A 22464-nucleotide genomic window follows, 5' to 3' on the forward strand; every position below is an offset into this window, starting at 1 on the left:
CATTAGCTTAGATAATGGGAGAATTTTTCTTCATTGAAAATGCTCTCTGTCGCTTAAGAAGAACTTACTGAGGCAGCCTGCCATCTAGCTTTTTCACAGAAAAACAGGCTTGCAGACTGCAGATGAGAGAGTCTGGAGCAGAGACAATTTTAACTTAGCCATTCCTAATTTATCTCAAGCATTTTCAATTCATCTTCACTGCTCTATGCACACAGGAACACCAGATTGCCATCCCTGGGGAACAGAATGCAACCCGGGATCTAGAGAGCTGTCACATTCCAAGAAATATTTAAATTGTGCTGATTTTCTTCTGGAGAACTGAGCCCAGGGAATGAAACTCTCCATCAAGTCATAGCTTTGCGGGCAATAGATCAGAGGATATTGCCAGTTTTCTAATGGATCATTGTTATCGGGCAGGTTTTCTCTGAAGGTATGTAGTCATTTTCTCAATTCATTACCCTCTACTATTTATCAGGTAATAATCTAATGAGCTGGGGATCCAGATCTGTAAAGAGAGAGATGTGGAGTAGTCGGTATTAACTGATGAATGACACTTTATTGCTGCATGTTTGTGGGTGAAATAATCTGATTCCTTTCTTAAAGATGAGGAGGATGTAGTTTGAACTGCACTGTCAGCAAAGATAGGCAAAACCAAAACTAAACCACCGCGCTGCAAGCTGCATTATCATAAGTTCATATTAATTCACATGAGAATGTTCCTTTTGTAGCTGCAACATTTTATGAAGGAAAATGCCTACTCTGGAAACTCTCATAACAATATATATTTTTGAATCATTGTGAAATGAGCATGATATTATCTCCATATTTTCCCCAGTACAAACTTTTGTTTGAAATGGTGTTTTTAATTTTGGTGTCACTGACAGATTTATGACTTATAAATATCTGAGTGATGAAAGTACTTAATTTAAAGAAACTTCATCGAAGTCTTCTTGAGAACACGGTTGCACTTTGCTTTCCATAGCTTTATTTTTAAGGTTGCAAAAATTGTTCTAAAATGGATTGCAATGGCTTTAGTTAAATATACTATAAAAATGCATTCTTTAACTTTCTTCGGTCAGTAAAAACCTGAGTACATTTTATAGAAGTACAGAAACTGTTTAGCAAATAAAATGTGAAAAGCTGACAAACTTCTGAAAATCAGCTGACCCATTCAGAAAGCTTTATTCTAAACTCAGATTGATCTTATTATAGTTATATATCAGAACAGGGTAAGGTGACTTCTGTGTCTCTTTCCTAGAAGTTAAAGAGGAGTGTGTGAGGGTGTGTGTGTGTTTGTGTAGGAGTGAAGGTTTTTGTCTGAGAGAGTGAACGGGGAAAGAGGGTAGCAAGCAATTACATAGTCATCTCAGTACTTAGCAAAACTAAAGACATTTTTAAATATGGCATTAGGGCTTTGATGCTTTTATTCAATCTTTTATTATTGAGTGAATGGGGTCAGTGAAACCTACCATGTTGTTGGTATTTTTTCTGCGTTAAAAATGACTGTGAGAATGGATAGGAAAGTAGGTGTGTTTGACCTAGAGCTTGGTGTAGCTGGTGCTGTGTTTAGACTGAAACAGTTTGTGTGTCCACCACTGCCTTTAATAGGCTCTGGAGAGGAAATGGTGGTTGAGCTTTGCAAGTGCACTTGTTAAATGTGTTCCAGTTTCTTTGGAGCATTCAAAAGACTATTACAAGAATAAAGGAAAGAGAGGAGAAGGATTGAGTCACCCAAATGGCAACTTTCAGTGCATTTTCTCTTATCCTCAGAGGGATTGTAAAAGGGAAAAGAGGATAGAGCACAGAGTCCTCAAAGGGTACTTTTAAGTGCTTCTTTTTTCATGAACCTTAACAAGAATTGAGGAACAAGGGCTTAAATTAAGTTTTCCCCATGGATTCCTCTGTTTGGCAAGCTTTCCCTCCTTCAAGAACCTTTTCTCTCTGCTCCTTTCAAAAAAAGTGAAATTGTTCTCAACCTGATTCCTTCCCTAGTAACTTACAGCTCTATTTTAAATCTACAGAAGTACACTCTCTGAAACTGCATACACTCCGGAATCTTCAGAGTCTTACCATTCAGTGGCTTATGAATTCCAGAGGTTAATAGTGATTTCTCATCCTTTCTTTCTCTCTTTATTTTTCATATCACAACTGGCTCTTCCAAAAATCTCAGATTCTGTGCATAAAAGGGCATACATAGGAAAAGAGAGGAAAAAATTCAGTGAACAGATCTTATGATCTTTCCAATAGGAGCAATGATAATACAATTGGACCATGAAACCTGTCACTTCATGTTTGGACACGGGGAAGCCATAACCGCAGTGTAGCCATACCTCCTTTAATTTACCTTTCAAACGTTGTATGAGTGGAGATGAGGATAAAACTGAAGGTGGTCTCTTCATTTCTCAAATTGCAATAAAAATGTTACGGCTGTTACCTGCTATTTGCCTTTTCTACCACAATCATGTTAGTGTCTCCTGGCTCCCCATAGAGCTCATGCGCTTACCCAGCCACTGAAATCGGCTCAGCTTCCAGGTCTAGTTCCCAAACTTACTTTGCTTCATCTTCTGGTGACTTTATTGCAAAACATATTACCATAATTTCATTTTATTAGTCGCTGTTAAATTACATTTATTGAGTGCCCATGATACGTTTGTTGCTTCCAAGGAACACGTAGGAAGAAAATAAGCCATGGTATTCTTTCATAAATCGGCTGTTTTATTAATATTTCAGGACCTCTAATTGGTACACACAAAAGGAGGAAATTAAGCCTGGCTCTTTAGCTGTTACTTATGTGCGTGGAAGGCATAAAATGGTCTATATTTAGTCCATGGCTTAAGTTCATCTTTACTGAGGATCCCGGACAAATCATCCCATTGTTTTCAAATCTCTGAACTATATTCTATATGTCAAAGTGTCATAATAGAAAATCAGGTTAGCGGTAAGACAAGGTAGGTTTAAATTTGTTAATCAAGTTTGTCCAGGTTAATTGATTTCTGTATACCCCTATGCCATCATCTATGTAATGGTTACAATAATGCCTACCTTTTAGAATCCTATGGGTAGTAGAGATCACATACATTAAATAACAAAGACAGAATTTGTGCATATCATATGCTCAGTAAACAGTATGTATTTTTGAATATGTTTTTCCATGGAGTTTCGCATGAGAATGTTTCAGTTGAAACTATTTTGACTTTCATCTTTCCTGAATGATATGTATGTGTGTGTGTGTGTGTACATGGGTATGACTACAGATCTATTTATTTACCAGTTTCAGCAACAAAAAATAACATGTTGAGGATGTAGCTATAACTATAGATACACTAAAGTGTTATCCATCCATACCTATCACATTAAAGAGTGGCAAATTTGAGAAATCAGTTAGCCTATTCCATAGAGCTATCGAATAGCTAAATTATCAACCCTAATACACCCGAGAAAGCAGAGATAACTTTAACTCATTTTCCACTTTTTCATTCTCCCAAAGGATGTGAAATAGAAGACAAGACGTCCTCTTGTTCATTACCCTGTGCCCTTTGCCCCTTTCAGTTGCATTCTATTTTGGTACAGTGCCTTGTCTGGCAAGGCAGCCTCAAGCTCCAATGGCATGGAATAGTTCAAGCATACAGTCTAGCCTTCACGGACGGGAGCAATTATATGAAAACTTTTCATTAAAACGAAAGACAGCTTTGGCTTTGAAAACATGCTAAACTTTTTCTAATGAGAGTCAAACTGACAAATGTGAATGTTAAACCAGCCGGATATCAACCTTCACTGAGAATTTAAGTCTTCACAAAATTAGTAACCAAGCTAGAAACTGCCTTCATTCAGTCTCAAGGCTATTGGCAAAATCTGTGTTGAAATTTCCCATATTAAGTTAATAATATATATAAAAGCCTATTTAATAGTCTGTGTTTTATGGAAGACATAGTCAGCATAGCACATATTTCTTATACTTTTTGTATTGAATTTTGTAGATGTATAAAAATCTCCTATATGAAAGGGATCCACAAAATAATTATATTGAAAGTGCATTGCAGAAAGGTGCATTGTAGACTATCTGGCATAGTCTAGCTAGATAAAAATGTAACACAGCAACTGCCTGCTAACCAGACCTCTAGTTTGTTTTTCTGTTCTCAGTCATTATCTGTGGTCAGTGCCAATCCTGCATTAAAACCTACAAATTCCTACCTACTCACCAGTAAAGAGACAATGTAGGCATCCAATTTCATTTTCTAGAAGAGTATTGAAGTTTTCATTTTATTGCTTTTGCATATTTTGACCCAGTGTTTAAGAAGATTAGAACTTATGTTGTAATTTAAAATCAGTATTCTAATTTGTGAAGGTATGTGTGTGGGGATAGATAGGTAATGATAATATTCGTATGGTATTGTGGATCTAATTTAAAAAAAAATAAAATACTAGTATAGGCCCTTGTTCATATAAATGCTTTAAAAAGGATAATGGTTATTGTTACTTCCTTCATGATACCATCAGCTCCAGGCTCACCCCTGATGTCAAGTTTGCTGTTATTACATTTGATGTTCAGACTACCTTTGGGGTCATTTACTTTCTTCTTTTAACTATTGCTAACTCCGGGTAAACATTTTGATATATTAGGCTCTTTCCCTTTGATACACACTTAGAATTAAACACCTCGGCTTGGCAACCAATGCTGTGAGGTGTTTTACCTCCAGCAGATTCTTCTATTATTTAATTTAAAGATTCAAAAACAATCTAGATATCCATCATTGAAAGAACAGATAAGTAAATGTGATGTATACACAATGAATACTATTGAGCTTTTAAAAAAGAAGGAAATTCTGTTATTTGAGACAAGATGGATGAAGCTGGAGGAAATTATTATAAGTGACATAAACCAAGCAAATGCATAGTGGGAAAGCAAATCTCTAAGTTGAATGACCCTTTCAATTTCTGTGTAATGCCAAACACAGAATAAAGGAAGCATGATGAAAATACTGATTTGCATAACAGGTATATCCCTTCTCATGTTTCCAGAACACAGTTTGGGAATGTTATCTGCAAAAGCCAGATAGCAAATGTATGGGCTGAGCTGTATCTAAATTTAGGTTGAATCACTAAACCCAGAGCATTAGAATGTGGCCATATTTGGGTATAGAATATTTAAAGAGGCAATTAAATTAAAAGGACATCCTTAGGATAGCCCTTAATTCAATTTGACTGGAATCCTTATAAGAAGATGGTGTCTGGACAGGGGGAAGACCATGTGAGACACAGAGAGAAGATAGACCTGTACCAGCCAGGGAGAAAGGACAGGAGAAGGAGACGTCTCTGCTCACACTTGGCTTTCAGACTTCAGCCTCCAGGATTCTGAGAAAATGAATTTCTGATATTGAATCAGTTCAATCTGTAATACTTTGTCATGATGGCCCTAGCAAAGTGATTCCACACATGTTTCACTCTCTGTGCCCCCCTTTACTGAAAGTTAGTCTTTCTTCTCTTCCTCTCCTTTTCTATCCTAAAAGGTAAAAAACATTCTTAGGCCGGATTTGGTTCAACACCATAGTTTTATAACTCTTATTCTAAAACATTTAGGATTTTCCAAACCCTCCTAAAGTTTGACCAAATGAAAATCCTAACTTCTTTGTTTGTTTGTTTGTTTTGCTTTTTGAGACAGAATCTCAAGCTGTCGCCTTGGGTAGAGTGTGGTGGCATCATAGCTCACAGCAACCTCCAACTCGGGCTCAAGTGATCCTATTGCCTCAGTTTTTTATTTTTTTTATTTTTTTTATTTTTAGTAGAGATGGGGTCTCACTTTTGCCCAGGTTGGTCTTGAACTCATGAGCTCAAGCAATCCACCTGCCTCGGCCTCCCAAAGTGCTAGGATTATAGGCATGAGCCACCATGGCCAGCTTCTGTTTTTTTTCTTTTAATGAAAATAATCTACTTTGTGTACAACAGCATGGATTTTAGTCAAAAAATATAACTAGGCCTATATTTTCTACTGAAATCCCTCCTCAATTTGATGCAAATATCTAATAGAATATTTAAATTTCACTGTTTAGGGACACATGAAAGTTTTTCACAGTTTGTTCTTACTGAATCTATTCAGTGGGATCAAGGCTCTTCAAACCACTTAAAATGTGTTTTCTCATGTTCATCATCCCTGCAACCTGAGAGCGTAATTATTATTATGTGATCATTTTGCTACTCTGGAAATCAAACAGAGTGATAAAGTGACTGTCCACAGTTACTTCGTATAAGGAGAGTAGTTGGTTAGCCAAAATTTGGGTCCAGAATCCTTGTTCCAGAATCTGGCATTTAACCATTGTAGATAGTATGACGGTTTTCAAACCCTGGCAAGGTTTTATGTTCATTCTAGGAATAGCTGTGGAAATACAGACACATATATGTCATGTAGCAATAGAGGGGAAGGAGAGGAGAAATAATATGTTATATATTTTAATCACGTATTTTTATGGAAATAGAATAGGGTAATTTCTATGTGTCTTTTTTTAATAGAGGCTGAGATTTATTTTTTAGGACTTGTTTTCTTCTTCAAAATGTTATTGTGAGTGAGTGTGGTGAAGAAGTTAGGTTTTATTATAGAAAATCTAAGAAAAAGTGGTACAACTTTGAAACTTACAAGGATTTTATATTTAATTTTACAAGTAAATAAATTAATCCTTAATTTAGTAATTCACATTATATGGAGAAATAATGAATAAGCCAAGTTGACATGAAGTTATAAATAATCTTGTTAATTCTAGTCATTTTAACAGCATCAAGGGAGAGTAGACATAAACGGTTTCATGTAAGGACCATTTTGGTAAAATCTGTGCCAAGTGGTAATTCTACCTTAACTCTAAGAAACATATGTATAAATTCCTAAGTTATGCTTTTTAAGTTAATTGATTCTTCTAATACCTTCAATATTTTTTGTAGATCTGGACAAAATTTTGAATTTTCTAGACAAATTTGAATCCAGTAGAATCTTTGAAAAGCGGGCCCCTGTGTGACATAAGTACAGTTGACCTACTTCATAAATTATTCTCTTGTCACCTTGTTTTCACAATAGAATCTTTGTGATATTGTCAGATGTCTGTATCTAATACAAGAAGTATAATCATCATTAAATCAAAGGTTGTCCATCACCTGCCAGAATGGGGCAATCTAAATAACCAAACGGAGCAGTCCTAGATTCTAGTTATACTCACTATTACACAACTAAAATATAAGGAGACTCTTGTGGGGGATCCTCTCATCTCCCTGACATACAGGTCTAAAGCATATAGGATTTGAAGCATTAAATACCAGCGTGGGTTACCTGGCAGCTCTTTCTTGCCCTCCTTCTGCCTTGAGTTACATTGTTAGTTACCAGTATGCACAGCCCTGTAGATAAGCAAACAGGGACAAGCTGACCAAAAACCACAGGTGGAGATGGAATTACAGGAATAGGACAAAGAGATAGGAAAAGTCAGATTAGTAGTCAGGGACAGGCAAAGTAAAGATAGCCAGAAAAATACCCCAGAGAGATAGGGATGGGCAGAAAGGCAGACAAGGCCAGCAGGGCAGATAGAGGTACAAAGAGACTGCTAGACTTGAGAGGAGGGATGTGAGACACGGGCTGAAGCTCAGACCTGGACGGGCAGAGCGAGACATTCACAGGCAACCAGCATGGACATGGACATACGTGTATGTACGTACTTCACTTATACCTTAGAATTTTGGGCTAAAATCAACAATAAACCATTCTATTATTTACTAAAGCTACTTCTAAAGTGTATTCATTAGTTTTTGTTGTTGTTGTTGTATGTGTTTGTTTTCTGTAACATAGGTGCAGACAAAAGAACTATGTCAATGTACGGAAACACAGCTTGTAATTCTCCTTAATTGTATCTAGTACTACGATCTTTGTATAAGAAAAACAAATAAAATGTCGTCCAGGTTACTGTTGAAATGTTACCTTAAGGTCTTCTCAAGCTCTGGAAGGTAAGAGACAAGTCAGAAAAGGAAATGATCGATTTTCTCTCTCCCAGATAGGCAACAATTATAAAACACAGACAGAGAAAACACTTGTGCCTCCAAAACATTATTAACATCAAAACAATGATTGTAGTCCTTAGTCCTTTTGCTGTAAGTCACGGGAATCTCTTCTAAGTTATAAACGCACTTTATGTATTTTTGTTGAAACAAGAAGAGAAAAGCAAAGAAAAATAGAATGCTCCTGTGATTGTATGGAATTTTAAAACTTAAAGAAGCTATATTGGATTTTAAATTTTGTAGCAAGATTTGACTATTGCATTATATTAAACCTTTGATTCATTTGAAATGAGCTTTCAATTTGCTTTAAATTATAATGATATAGTTAAGATGGCAAGTACTAGTGATTGTCTAGGAGCCAGCCACCTGTAGAGATTTGGAAGAATGTATAGACTATATACTTAAGGGCCTATGTACTATTATTATAATTAGATAAATATGTTGCAGGTTGTATTTAGCTAGTTAGCATTTGTGACCATTCTTACTGTCAGTGATAACTGGATATAATCAGCCAGTCAGAAACAATGTCTTATAAATTTAAAATCTTGTGCATTACATCGGACACTTCTTCAAATCAAGACAAACTAAAAATTGGTATTTCTATGAGTTGCTAGGAGGTTCTTTGTGAGTGGAGCAACAGAAAATATTTTACACTTCATATTAATCTCTGAAAAGGGTGAATATATGTTGACACCACCTATCCATAGCTCGGTTGAGATATAATTTACATACCATAAATTCATCAAGTTTAAGTTCATACTTCAATGACTCTCAGCAAATGTGTGGTGTGTTCGACTACCAACGCTCTGTTCAGTCACTCTCTGTTTTCCCCCGTAGCAACCAACCTAAAGCAACAACAAATCTACCTTCCATCTCTACCCACTTTGCTTTTCTGTGTATTTATTATAAGTCGAATAATTCAACATGTGGTCTTCTGTGTCTGTGTTTTTTCACTTATCATCATCTTTCTGGGCTTCATTGTACTATAGCACCTTTGTTTGTGTCCAGTTTTCTTTGGACATACAAGACTTTATTTGTTAACTAGGTCATTTACATACAGGTTGGTTCTGAGTTTCCTTTTATTTTTTAAATTTCAAAATATTATAGGAATACAAATGTTTTTGGTTACCTGGATCGCTCTTGTAGTCAGGGTTACAAATGTGCCCATCAGCGGGACAGTTTGCATTGTACCCATGAGGTAGGTATTCACTCATTCCCGCCTTCCTCCTGACTCCTGTTTGATTTACACTGAATTTTATTTCCCCTTGTGCACATCAGTTAGTTCCAATTTAGTAGTGAGTACGTGTGGTATTTCTTTTTCAATTCTTTAGATACTTAGAATAATGGCCTCCGGTTCCATCTGAAATATCAAAAAGGCTAATTCATCCTTTTTTAGGGCTGAGTAGCATTCTATGGTGTGCATATAGTACGTTTTGCTAATTCATTCATGAATTGATAGGCACTCAAGTTGATTCTACTTCTTTGCAATTATGAATTGTGCCACACTAAACATTCAGGGGCTATTGTCTTTTTGATAAAATGACTTTTTTTTCTTTGAGTAGATACCCAGTAGTAGAGTTGCTACATCAAAAGGTAGGTCTACTTTTAGTTCTGTGAGGGCTCCACATAGTATTTTCCATAGAGGTGGTTCTAATTTTCCATCCCACCAACAGTGTATAGGCTTTACTTTCTCTCTGCATCCATGCCAGCATCTGTTGTTTTTGGACTTTTTAATACAAGCCATTCTAAATGGGGATAAGGTGATATCTCATTATGGTTTTAATATTCATTCCCCTGATAATTAGTGACACAGAGCTTATTTTTTTTTATGTTTATGGACCATTTATCTATCTTCTTTTGAATAGCTTTTGTTTGTGTCTTTTGCCCATTTTTTAATTGGGGTTATTTGTTTTTTTCTTTGATAATTTTCTTAAATTCTTTGTAGTTCCTGGTTATTATCCTTTCAATGGATGTATAGTTTATAAACATATTCTCCTATTCTGTAGCTTCTCTTTTTGATCTGAGGATAATTTCTTTGGTTGTGTAGAAGCTTTTTAATTTCATAAAGTCCCATATATTTATTTTTGTTGTTGAGGTGATTTCCACTGAGGTCTTCTTTATCAATTCTTTGCCTAGGATGATATATAAATGAGTTTTTCCTACATTTTTTTCCAGAATTATCATGATTCATTCGTTAGATTTAAGTCTTTTTATCCATCTTGAATCAATTTTTTGTGAGCAGTGGGAGATTTGAATACTGTTTCATTTTTCTGCATGTGGCTATCAAGTTTTCTCATAAGGTTTCTTTCTCCCTAGTATATTTGTTGTCTGCTTTATCAATGAACCTTTTTTTTTTTTCCTTCAGTTTTTGGCTAGGGCCAGATTTGAACCTGCCACCTCTGGCATATGGGGCCAGCGCCCTACTCCTTTGAGCCACAGGCGCTGCCCCAGTGATCCATTATTTGTAGGTTGCTTACTTTAAATATAAATTATCTTATCTTAAGATATCTTAAGATACTTTAAGATATCTCAAAAATAATATACCTGTATTCAAAATATTCAGGCTAGTTAAACGTCTTTATCTTTACACTTGCTGGACTCTTGTTTAAACATGGAACGAAAGAGGTTCTCATAAAAAAAGTGATGTTTTCTGATTTAATAAACTATGGAAATATTAAATCTGAAGAAAATTAGCTGTACTCTACCCTTAATTATAACATATTTTCCATGTAAAATGCTATTTTTCCATCTTTAGAAATTTTCTACATTTAATTTTACCTACTATTCTGAGTTTCTATGTGAGAGCGTAAGTTAGACTGTAAGTTTTGAGCATCTGAGTTTGCTAACTTAATGAAAGCAGTGTAGGATCTCATTTCCAAATTATACGGATGACTGACATTCTCTGAAATAGTCTATTTATCAATAAGGTTTCTATCTTTTTAAAAAACTAACCACTTTCCCAGACACCATGCTCACTTTTTGTAATTATAGTAGGTAATTACAGTAGAATAGAACTTGAATAGTTACTCAGCTCCTTACATTGGCAACCTCAAGTTGAACTGATTTCCATAGACCAGACATGCACCCATGCACCTTTCAGTACAGTAGGACTAGTTCCTTGTATTGACCATCTCCATATATTGACCCCTTTGTTGCAGTGCCTTGTGTTCAACTTACAGAGGTTGTACTATGTTTGTTTATTTGTGATAAATTAACAATTGATTTTGCCTTTCTATGCATGTAATTATGTAATTGTCAACTTGTAGAGAAAGCTAAAATTATCTGACACATAAGTGGAATTTTTCTGATACCCCCCAGTGTATTAAAAACATATAATTTACTACAACACCTCTTTTCTTTTTTCATTAAGAAATGTGGATCTTTCCAAGAATTTTTCTTTTATTCATCTCTAAACGTGCATTCCTCTCAGTTTTGTTTGCCTTTTTAATTCTATTTTTCATCTCTATTGGTCAAATCTGAATAGTTTCATTTATTGCCACATCTTTAACTACATCTAAGTCTATAACTCTGGTTATGATGTTTACCTTTGATTCTGACCTGGGAGTTCTGTTTCTATCCAATGGAAATGTTAAAACACACACACACACACACACACACACACACACGAAAAAAATAAGAAAAACTAAGGCAATAAGAAAAATAGTGTCTGCTTTGTTTTGTGAAGAATGCTAATGTTTTTGCTATTTTAAAAGGTTTGGGGCCATGTATATTGATGCATCAGAAACAAAGAGATTTTGCATTCTAATTAAATGCTCTGTCTCCTATCATTATTCTCATGGATACTATAAAGCCAGCCTGGTTTCTTTCTGCTGTGCACATGGCCCACTCTTTACCTGATTGTATTAAGATTGTTGTAGTGGGGTATCTCATAGTAAAACAGTTCTGTAAAAATAGAAATACATGTCTTATCTTTTGTTTTTTATTTATAGTGAACATTTTAATTCAGTTTTGTGAATGATACCTAATTTTACTGTGTATCTGTTAGAATACGACCTGATTTTCTAAATGTTTTATCATCGTATTTTTTCTTTTTCTCTTTGCAGTTTTTGGCCAGGGCTGGGTTTAAACCCGCCACCTCTGGCCTATGAGGCTGGTACCCTACTCCTTTGAACCACAGGTGCCGCCCTCACTGTATTTCGTCTAAAGAGCTTCTTTATTTGGCTTTGGAAACATTTTGTTTTGAACAATTTGATTTTATTTTTCTGAAATTATAAAGGCACAAAAATAAGATTTTACCTGATAAGATTTGGCAGAATACCCACTATTCCTACTTTATTTCAATTTAATTCCCTGAAGCTGTGTAGGAGCGTGGAAATCACCAGGCTAAGAATAACCATCCATGTTTTCTTACAAAACCTCTCATTCTCACTAAGGCTTACAGACCACAAACCACTATTTCTCTGAGACTTTTTTCATTATAGTACCTATATATGGTTAAAAAAATCCTATGAACTGTTTTGATTAAAAAATTCATTTTCTGTTGTTAGCTTTTGTTTTGTAGGAGATTATTTTAACACAAAGATTTTGACGACAGCATTGAAACCACGGTTGTATTAATAAAACTTAGATTATACATTATAAATGAATGAGTAAATTATTTAGATTAGCATATTTGTATAATGGGTCTAATAGCTACAGTAGACTTTCAGGTTCCTTGATTACAGCCAATTTTTATAACCTGATCCTGCCCTGCATCCCACCAGATTAGTATGGAATCACTATGACCTATGATCTAAACCATGAAATTTAGTTTCTCTTTCTTTGGAATCTGGAGGAGCCGCCCAGAAGCTGTAAGCACTTTTAGTAGGATTTCTGTACCCAGGAGCCAAGTAATGCAGGCAGTGGGCAACCATTAGCAAGTGATGTGTAAATGGAGCAGAGCAAGGCAGTCTGAAGAGAGCAGTAGAGTCGAGAGAAACACCGGCAGAGGGGATGAGGCATCCCACGGTCATAGGGTAGGGAGGCAGATGCAGTGAAAGTCTGAGTAATGTGGGGGGTCCTGGATGCACTCACTTGCTGTTCTTGGATTCCAGGAAATATCTAGTACTCCCATGTCATTGCAATTGACCTGACGTTGACTCTGAGACCTATTGCCAATCAAACTAACTTTCTTTGTACTGCAGTCTTCCTTTCTGAGAAAATTATTTCCATAGTTTTTTAAAATTCTTAAATCTCTAAAATTCCTAATATTTACTTCTTTCTTATTTTAGATATCTTATTTTAGATAGACAGAAAAAATATTTTTGCATCCAATTATGTAAATATGTATTCACCTGCCTCGACCAAAGGTCACTGTAGGATCACACTACAGCATGCTGGTAAAGAAAGTTCTTTCTAGATCTGGTAATGATGATAAACCTAACTTCATGATTTGCATATTTTATATATTTAAATATTCTGACAAGGGCCAGAAAGGTAAAATTAAATATCCTCCAATAATGTTTTTATATTCTATTTCTCCTTGTATTTCGTACAAATTTGTTTATGTAAGTTGAAGCTCTTATTTAATGTTAGGTATTTATAACTATTTTATCTATAGTATTATTGGATCCTGTTAGTGTTATAAAGAGCCCTGATTTGTCTCAGTTAATACTTTTTGGTTTAATGTTTATTATTGATTCAGTGAATTCTACTTTTTTATGTTGAAATTTTCTATGTTTGACTCACATATAGAGTTATAATGGTTTGCTGGCTTGGTGACTGTGCCCAGTGGTTAGGGCGATGGCTACATACACCAGGGCTGTTGGTTTTGAACCCAGCTCAGGACTGTTAAACAACAATGACATCTGCAACAAAAAATATAGCGGGCGTTGTGGCAGACACCTTTAGTCCCAGCCACTTGGGAGGATGATGCAAGAGAGTCACTTAAGTTCAAGATTTTGAGGTTGCTATGAGCTGTGATGCCACAGCACTCTATTGAGGGCGACACAGTGAGACTCTGTCTCAAAAAAAAAAGTTATAATGGTTTTGAAATACAATCTGAAGATTCTTTTCTTTTATAAGTTTATTGTATTCAACTTACATGTTGTGATTTGAGAAATGTTCCTGAGCTCTACCTTTTTCAATGTTAGCTAATAGGAAAAAATTAAAGACCCATTATTTACCCCCTTTCCTCCACCTTTGATGTTTCTGTCATTTCAACATTAGGGCATAAAATACATACTTTCTATTTTTCCACTAAAACATCACATTCATTGTAATCTTACATGTACAGGTAAATGGATAAAGGCTGCCACCAATGACTCACCTCCAATATTTTTTCTGGTAGTATTCTGGTTGGTTTGTTCATCTTTTCTACTTACTTCACAAACGTTTTGTAGAAATAGACCTTATATTTGCAATATACTTTAGTGATCTTATTTACTCCTTTTTTGGAGACAAAGGCTCACTCTATCACCCAAAGTAGAGTGCAAGGCCATTATCATGGTAGACTGCAACCTTAAACTCCTGGGTTCAAGTGATTCTCCTGCGTCAACAGCCTCTAGAGTACCTGGGACTATAAATGGCTGCCATCATGCTTGGCTAATTTTTCTTTTTTCTAGAGACAGTATCTAACTCTTGCTTATGCTGGTCTCAAACTTCTGACCTCCAGCAATCCTCTTGACTCAGCGTCCTACAGTGCTGGGATTACAGGCATGAGCTAGAGAACCAGTTGGCACTGACTCCTGGCCCCTTGCAAAATTTTTTCTTTCATCTTGAATTTTGATAGGCTCATGACAACATGTCTTGGAGGTGCTCTGTTTGTGTTGAGAGGACCTGGAGTTCAATATTGCTCTAAAAGGAATGTTTCAGAATCTTTATTGGTACTTGGGAAGTTTTCATTTATGATATTTTCTGGTAGGGCTTGTATTACTTTGGCATTTTCTTCTTCCCCTTCAGGAATACCTGTAATTCATATGTTTAAATGCATTACAAAGTCCCATAATTCTCTGAGTGACTATTCTGCTTTCTCTTTCTTCTTTTCTGACCCTACCTGCCTGGGTTAGCTCAAGAGCTTTATCCTCTAGCTCTGAATTTCTCTTTTCTCCATGCTCTAATCTATTTCTGATACTTTCTATGGCATTTTTAAGTTCTCTGATTGATTCCTTTAAGTCCTAAATTCTACCATATCTTTTCGATATTCTTCATATTTTTCATCTATTTTTTAGTTCTGTTTTCCACTTTTCTATTCCTTTTATTTGTTTTTACCATCCCTATTTTATATTCTCTTGTTGTCATTTACATTAATTATTTAAGGTGGAATACTCTGTGGTTGCTTCCTCATGATCCTTTGGGGCTTTTCATGTTGCCAGAATTTTTCTGTTGATTCTATCAGGGAACTTGCCCTGCCAAGCTATAAGTCTCCTGCTAATGGCATGGTGGGGTGAGTAGACCAGTTGAAAATTATTAGGAAAGTTATAGAGAATAATAAACAAAGAGATGGTTTTAAGAGCAGTGAGGTTTTGGGAGGTGGCACACCCTTTTTCATGAGGCTTCCAGTATGCCGCCCCAGGTATCAGGTTAGTTCTGTATTTATTTCATACATCAGTCCCGTGATGGGATTTATTTCATACATCAGTCCTGTGATGGGATCCCGTCATGGGTCTTGGTACATTTGCATTTCTATTAACTAGATTAATTCTTTAATAACTAACTATGTTAATTGTGTGGATTTACTTGCTACTTTTTATTGTTAATTGTGTGGATTTACTTGCTACTTTTTATTATTTTAAGGTATTTATGATCTTAACACAAACAGAGCCTGAATGGGTAAATAATTAGGAGCTAACATCAGGGGGAAAAACCCTAACTGGCCCACAGTCACAAATCACACGTGTGATTTTTTGAATACTCTGAATGCCTTGTGTCCAGAAGATAGACTCCTCTGGCCAAATTAAGGTGACAGAAGAGGTATTTCATCTCCTCATCTGATTCGGAGTAATCCTCGCTGTGTTCAGCAAGGTTTAAACTTTTACATACTTAACTTCCCAAAAAGCACTCTCCCAGAACAAACAGCCCTGCCCTGATAAAGAACAGCTATAAGGCCCCCAGCCTGTGGCCCAGCAGCTGCAGAGGGAAAGGGAATATTTAGCAAGCCAGATTTAGAACACTAAAGTGATAAGGACTCCTGCTTTGTGCTCAAAGCCAGGAAATTCCTCCCCTAGTGCTGTTTTCTCTTTGTCCATTCTCTGTAATACTATTCCTAATTTAATTTCTAAACTACTTACAACTAATAATTGAATATTGGTTTCAGTATTACTAGTAATGCAAGCACATCAAGATGTGACTCTGCCCATGCAGAGTATTTCCACATGCACTCTCCAGGCTCCTCCTCATGCGTATTTTCCTCTTGTTCATGTCATTCTCACTACTTTTTCCTTCTTACTACTTCCTTTGCATTAGATCACCCTGTCTCAGAGCTTATGGGTTGAAGTCGCCTTTGTGTTAATGTGGCCTTCCCGCAGGAAGATAAGGGTGAAGAGCAAGAAGGAAGAAAGAAAATAAAAAGTAAAGAGGGGGGAAAAAGAAGGGGGGTGGACGGAAATAATTAAAGAGAATAAGAGAAAGAGGACAGTAAGAGAGAAAGAGAGCAACAGGAGAAATGGTGGTATTTGGTGGTGTGTTTTAACCACACCACAGCTCTAGGACTTAGGGGTGGCCAGGCTGTAAAGTCAGGAGTTGCTTATCAACCTGGAAAAAATGTAGGACCCCAGGTCTGCCAAATATAGACGGAAATCGGCAGTATTTTGGCCTTCTGTCCAAAGGCCAAAGCTAGAAGCACACTGAAGACCACAAACTCATGGCCTTTTTGTGTCAGATCAATGTCAAGACCCCCTCAGCCAGACCAATTCCATGACCCCCCAGCCCTCCTAGAAGGGAAATAAATGAAAAAATAATTGAAATTGATTAAAAGTAGAAAATATAATTGTATAAGTAAAAGAAGAAGAAAAGGCAATGTCTTCGTTGTTGTATGAGAAACTTTTGTTGGAAATATAACAAAAAATCTCTACCAAAAAAGAGAAAAAGGACAAAAATTAAAAAGAAAGACACAATAAAAGGGGCTAAAAAAGCATAACAAAAATGGAGATGCTCTTGCTATTGAAAAAAGTAAAAATGAAAAAATAAAAATACAACCAAACAAAAAACTAAAGAAATAATAAGAAATAATAAGAATGATAACATAGATAAATAAGAAAAGAAGAAAAAAAAGCTAAAAAAAGCAAAAAATGTAAAACAGTATGTGTATAGTGCAACATATTTCCTGTATGCTAGGTGGCGCTGTGGTGTTAGGAGACAGAACACAGGTGGGATTTCTGTATATTATTGGGGTTGGAAGCCACTCTGTGGTTGCAAAGGAGGCCAGATCTTGTCTTCCTGATTTCTTTGCTCTCAATCCAGGCCTATTCACTTCATGAGTATCCAGTTCCCAGTACTGCAGGCAGTCTTCTCACTATGGTAGTTCACCAGTGAGAGAACTACCACACTCAAGTTTCCTCTGGATGCCTGTTTAAGTCTACTTGCTGTTCCATTGATCAGCCCAGTGCAAAACTGAAATAACGTAGGACCGCCCTTCCCTTTCCTGAGTCCTCCATAGGAGAGCTGGCTGGCCGGTGGCCTCTGCTCGTACCAAGCACCTGCCTCCAGGTCTGTTTTCCTTGCCTCCAGACCCCCTGGTTGGCTCCTCTGTCTCTTGCTGTTTCACTGTACCCCAGAGTGATGTTTCTGTGCAGATCCCCCAGCTGGATGCGACTGAAGTCAACTTTCCCTGTCTGGCCATGAGTAGCCCACAAGGGGATGTTTCTAGTTCACTATCTTGCTCTTCCTCGTCAAGAGAAATAGCTGTCAATATGGACACATGTGCTCCAGTAGTTGAGGAGGTGATTTGCTATTGTTTTATGGAATTTCCAGTCTTATCATTTTGGCCTAATGCTTCTTCTACTGCCCTTTCCTCTTCACTGTGTTTTGGAAACCTATGATTTTATATTTAGGATTTTAGCCCACACTTGGTGTCAGTGAAAGTAAAATGTTTATTCTTATTTTTTTTGTCTTCATTGTTGCTTTTGAAATATTTCTTTAATAAAAGAGAGAGAAATGCCATCTCTAGCTTTTTGTATTAAACTGAGATTCTCTAATATTGTATTTTAATATTGTAAACCAAAATATGGTCCACCACCACTGAAAATTCTTCAGTGATCTTATATAAACTTTATCAAAATGTGTAGAGATACCTCGAAGAACTTATGCTAGACCTTCCATTTGATCCATCAATCCCACTGCTGGGTATATCCCCAAAGGAAAAAAGTCACCCGCACCTGAAGCCAGTTTATAGGAGCACACTTCAAAATTGCAAAGATGTAGGAACAACCCAAATGCCCACCAGTACATGAATAGATCAATAAAATGTGGTATATGTGCACTGTGGAGTATTACTTAGGCTTAAAGCACGGTGATCTCGTATCTTTTGTGACAACTTGTATGGGACAGGAAACTCATTCTAAGTGAAAATTAGAACCCATATTCTAAGTGAAAATTTTCAAGACAGAGAAACAAACACATGTACTTAATACCAAAATACAACTAATCTATCAACACTTACATCCACTCATGGAGGTACATGTCAATGAAAATAGGCTAGGGGGAGTGAAGGAGGGAATGGGAACATTCACACCATTGGGGTACAGTGCACACTATCTCTGTGAAGGGCACACTTAAAACTTTGACTAAATCTGCAAGAAGACATAGTATGTAAACAAACTTGTCTACCCCCTAATATTCTTAAATTAAAAAATAGATTTAAAAACCTGAATTCTCTAATTGTGTATTATATTATTCATTACCTCTGTATTATCCAACATTGTAGCAACGAGCTACAATAGTCTCCGAGATGTAATATTCTAGACCTGTGTTCCATCTCTCTTTCACCTTCCCTCTTTTCCTCTCTTCCCTGTTCTTACATTGATGCAAGGTTTTTTCACTGTCATTAATCATGCCAGTCTTCCCTCCTTTTTTCCCCTGTATGTATTTGTAGTTCTTGTTCCTAGTGTCCAGAAGCTTTCACCCCACATATTTCCATGGAGTGCATTTCCATTTTATGTCGCTGCCTGAAAATTACTTCCTCTGTGTCAAAGACAACTCTAATTGTTAACATTTACCCTTGAAGTATATTTTTTATTCCTTAGAAATGTCTGCTATTAATCTTTCTTTTTTGCTTTGTTCTATTTTGTTTTTTATTGGTTCCCCAGTTCAATACAAGGTCTATGATAACAGTAAAGCTTTGTTTATTGTTTAGCAGTATTTCTATGTCTATTATGTTTGGCATATACATGCTCTTTCCTGTTTTTAAGAGAAGTTTCATTTAAGAACAAAGAGAAAGCTCAGAACACTTCCAAAGAGAGTTGGAAGTGAGTCCCTCTCATGAATGAAAAGAGGAGAGAGAGACACAGTGTTTTGTCTCTCATCTATTGTAAATGTAATTAGAATTACATTTCTGAAGTTCAGCACAAAACTAATATATTTTTCTATTACTTATAATTTTGCTGGCTCTTTTTGGCTTCCAGACTTTAATTTTTTTTGACATGCTCTATCACATGACTAATTTATTTAAATGTAGCCTGCTCTTTTTCAGCTTTTACCTGTTTTTTTCCACACTGTTAGATACACTCAGAACAGCTGTTTCCCTCAAATATTTCTGCAAAGATTCTACTATCTGTCACAGTGCAACTCAGCTGATTCATCTTCAATGAGTTGTTTTAAACTCTTCTCTTTCACAAAATTATTTTCTCTTTTTCTGGTGCCAATATGTGTCTTTTATTCATTTACTTTTACATTGATCTTCTATTTCAAAAAACTGCATCTTGATGTGCCCGGTTCTTAGCAATCTGGTTGGAACTTGCCCAGCAGCTCATTACTTTTTCATGAATGACATTATGTCATTTTTTTAGACCACTCTTTTAGAATAGTCTTCCTTTCATCTTGCAAAAAGTTAAACACATACTTCAAGATTCTTGTCAAATATGACAGTTTCTATCATATTTACACAAACATTTTTCCATCTCTTAAAATAATACCACATATTTTGTACTGCTCTTATGTTTTTTAATGTTATTTAACTTGGTACGATGCTAATGATATTCCTATTTTTCTTGTATTTTTCAGAAAGCTCTCTGATGTTCCAATTTAAATTAGACCCAATCTGTCTATTATTTTTCATCACCCTTTATACAACTATAATACAGTTTTCCTTTTAAATGTTTCTCTCTCCTCATTAAATTTTATGTCCCTAATCTGCATAGTATGTTGCAATAACAAATATTTAAGAAATATCTCTATGTATTTAATGAAAGAAATTTGCATTACCTTATTACTTTTAGACCTCTTTATTTTACAGAGGTGTGTTTTATAGGTACCTTTTGTAACCTCTGTAGTATCTGACATACATTGGTCCTCAAATATTTATGGGGGAAAAACTGACTAAAATGTCAAGAAAAATAAAATACTACAAATATTCTCCTTAAAGAGAGATTCTGTATCCTTAGAGATTATCATTATTGTTGTTATTGTTATTATTTTTATGTGGGAAAAGTCAGCAGGCAATAGTTTTCTTTCTTTTCTTTCTTTTTTTTTCTTTTTACTATTTCATATTCCTTGAGAGTACAAAGAAATGGGTTATACTGATTACATTTGGTAGGTAAAGTCCCTCTTATAATTGTGTCACACCCCCAAGAGGTGTGTCATGCACCATAACCTCCCCCGCTTCTCCCCTCTGCCCCCTCCCTCATTCCCCTGCCTCCCACCTTGAGTTGATTTGAGTTTTTCTCTCACATTCTGCTTAGTAAAGTATCACAAGAATGGAGAAGCAAGGTTATCCTTATTTTTATGTACTGAACAAACACCAAAAAACATGCATCATTTCTTCTTATGCACCAGCGTCAATAAGGAGGTTTACCTTAGCATTCCATTTTTTCAAGCTTTGGGCCAGATACAGGTGTTTCGAGAAAGGAAACCAAAGTCTATTGAATATTGAATATATGAGCATGTTATAGGAAACTGAACTGAATCTATATTCTATCAATATAGTAAAATTCCATACTAGAAATTATTAGATAGAAATGCAGCCTATAGGGATCCAAAAATAGCTACATTACTTATATGACTTAATTATTTTTTTTGGCCAGGGCCAGGCTTGACCCCTCCACCTCTGGTCTATGCACCAGCACCCTACTCCTTGAGTCACAGGCGCCACCCTATATGACTTAATTATTAATACCACTTGTTTACTTAACTAATTCTTCATGTCTGTTAGAAACAGTGTTTAAAATTTCTCCAGTATGGGGTAGCTTCATCTCAGATATATCCTAGAGAGTTTTTGGAAACAGGATATCTCATAACAATTCTATAACTCAAGACTATTTGTAATGATTCTACTATTTATGGATGTAGATTATGCTTTATAATGTGGGTAAAAATCATTCAATTCCAAAAATATTTATTAAATGCTAAATGACTATATAAAATAGCATGATGTCTGCCTTTCTGTAAACCTATAAAGAGACACACGAGCAGATGATTAGAAAATAATATCATTGTGCAGGTATAAATAAGCATGGGTACAAAAGGAACCGTATAGTAAAGAAAGTTGGCTCTGGAGAGAGTTAGAGGGGGTGTGTCAGTCTGCAGCCGTTTTCAGAGAAAGGTCCCTATGTAGATGATGGCTGTCTTAAGGCAAATTTCTTTGAATTTACTTCTGTTATTTCTAAGATTTTATTCTAGGGAGATATCAAAACATAGAAAGATAAATGCCCAAGTAGCTTCATTGGTACATTTTAGCAAAAACTTTTTTTTCAATATGGAGTCTCACTCTGTCACCCCAGGGTAGAGAGTACTGTGGCCTCTTAGTAGCTCACAGCAACCACAAACACTTGGACTTGAGTTATCCCCTTGCCTCGGCCTCCAAGTAGCTATGACACTAGCCTTGGACCGCTCCATCCCACTAATTTTTCTGTTTTTAGTAGAGATGGGGTCTTGCTTTTGCTCGGGCTGGTTTCAGACTCAAGGGATCCTTCCACCTCTGCCTCCCAGAGTGTTACGATTATAGGAGTGATCCATCATGCCCAGCCTAGGAAAATCATATTAATTAACTTCTGGCTAGGCGCCTATAGTTCAACCGGCTAAGGCGCCAGCCACGTACACCTAAGGTGGCGGGTTCGAATCCCCAGCCCGGACCGCCAAACAACAATGACGGCTGCAACCAAAAAGTAGCCGGGCATTGTGGCGGGCGCCTGTGGTCCCAGCTACTTGGGAGGCGGAGGCAGGAGACTCACTTGAGCCCAGAAGTTGGAAGTTGCTGTGAGCTGTAATGCCACGGCACTCTACCCAGGACAACATAGGACTCTGTCTAAAAAAAAAAAAAAAATTAACTTCTGATAGTTAGTATAATGG

The 22464-nt window shown here is 36.2% G+C and overlaps 1 protein-coding gene across 1 annotated transcript in view; it reads left to right on the forward strand.

Annotated features, from left to right (window-relative positions):
• The first annotated feature begins 236 nt into the window (after positions 1-236).
• MGAT4C (MGAT4 family member C) overlaps positions 237-22464 on the forward strand; it is a 719505-nt gene continuing 697277 nt past the window's right edge. Inside the window, exon 1 of the mRNA XM_003783377.3 lies at positions 237-430. The gene's annotated coding sequence lies outside the window, so the exon portion shown is untranslated. The remainder of the gene's footprint in view (positions 431-22464) is intronic.

This window comes from Otolemur garnettii, unplaced genomic scaffold, assembly GCF_000181295.1.
Source record: "Otolemur garnettii isolate 467f Iridium unplaced genomic scaffold, OtoGar3 scaffold00007, whole genome shotgun sequence".
NCBI lineage: Eukaryota > Metazoa > Chordata > Mammalia > Primates > Galagidae > Otolemur > Otolemur garnettii.